Source organism: Triticum aestivum, chromosome 7B, assembly GCF_018294505.1.
Source record: "Triticum aestivum cultivar Chinese Spring chromosome 7B, IWGSC CS RefSeq v2.1, whole genome shotgun sequence".
Lineage (NCBI taxonomy): Eukaryota > Viridiplantae > Streptophyta > Magnoliopsida > Poales > Poaceae > Triticum > Triticum aestivum.
In genome coordinates, this window is record NC_057813.1 from 444,379,100 (window position 1) to 444,380,977 (window position 1,878).

Sequence of the window (1,878 nt, forward strand, 5' to 3'; positions counted from 1 at the left end):
GGTGAATACACCTAGCGTCCAAGCCTATTACGAGGGACAACAAAGCTCTGTTCATTTAACAAGGAGCCCCCAAGTAATATTTCAATCCAGGCATACAAGCCAGACCAGTAGGGTAGTCATAGCTATGCTCAATGAGCAGGAAGCCCCCAAGTGACCTTATGAAGTGACAATAAAGACTCAGATTCTTAGGAATGAAACGATAGAGGCCCTGAATTATCAGGGATGTCGGCTTTATTATACTAATCATAATATATACATTGGTAGAAGTATGTACATCACAAGAGACGGTGGCTCAGGTGTAATAAGGCCAAAAATGAGCAATATTCCACGGCCGGCAGGTCTCCTCCTCCGACATGCGTGAGTCCTTGTGGTCCCAAACATCGATAAGGTAGTATGACCCGTTGTTTAGATTTTTGCTGACCATAAAAGGCCCTTCCCAAGGTGGGTACAGCTTGTGCATATCAGTTTGATCTTGGATGAGCTGGAGCACCAAATCTCCTTCTTGAAAAGTCCTGGTTTTAACCCAGTGGCTGTGATAACGACGCAGATCTTGCTGGTAAATTGATGAACGAGCCGCCACAAGGTCACGCTCCTCATCCAAAAGGTCAAAAACATCCTGACATGCTTTCTCATTATCAGCTTCAACATAAGCCGCCACACGGGGCGAGTCGTGATGTATGTCACTAGGGAGAACCGCCTTTGCTCCGTAAACCATGAAGAAAGGCGTGTAACCCATAGATCTTTTGGGGTGGTATTGATACTCCAAAGCACTGAGGGCAACTCTTCCACCCAACAACACGGTGTCCTCTGCAAAGGGACCATAAGCCGGGGTTTGATAACTCTCAAGATTTCTTGATTGGCTTTTTCATCTTGACCATTAAACTGGGGGTGAGCCACAGATGACACATCAAGTCGGATATGCTCTTGTTGACAGAACTCTTTCATTGCACCTTTATACAAGTTAGTACCATTATCAGTAATGATACTATGAGGGTATCCAAAACGAAAGATAACCTTTTTGATGAATTGAACTGCTGCATCACATTTGCTAACCGGCTTAGCTTCAACCCACTTTGTAAACTTGTCAACAGCTAACAGGAGATAGTCTTTTTGTCCTTGGACCTTTTAAAAGGCCCAACCATATCCAGCCCCCATACTGCAAATGGCCAAGTAATTGGAATCATCTTCAATTCTTGAGCCGGCACATGAGCTCATCTTGCAAATTTCTGACAGCCATCACATTTACTGACCAGATCTTCCGCATCAGCATGAGCCTTCAGCCAATAAAACCCATGATGAAAGGCTTTAGCAACGAGAGATTTAGAGCCGGCATGATGGCCACAACCGCCTTCATGAATCTCCCTTAAAATTTCATGGCCCTCCTCAGGACAAATGCACCGTTGAAACACCCCTGTAACATTGTATCGGTGGAGCTCACTATTGACAATAGTCATTGACTTAGACCTCTGGGTTATTTGCCTGGCCAAAATTTCATCATCAGGTAACTCGCCCCGAGTCATATAAGCCAAATATGGAATAGTCCACTCAGGAATAACATGGAGAGCCGCCACCAACTGTGCCTCCGGGTCAGGAATTGCAAGATCTTCCTCCGTAGGCAATTTAACTGATGGGTTATGCAAAACATCGAGGAAAACATTAGGGGGTACCGGCTTACGCTGAGACCCTAGCCGGCTTAAAGCATCAACAACTTAATTTTTCCTGCGATCAACATCCTCCACTTGATAACCTTTGAAATGACCAGCAATAGTATCAACCTCTTGGCGATAAGCCGCCATGAGTGGATCCTTTGAATATCAAGTTCCTGACACTTGCTGAGCCACCAAGTCTGAGTCACCAAAACACCTCACCCGGCTTAGA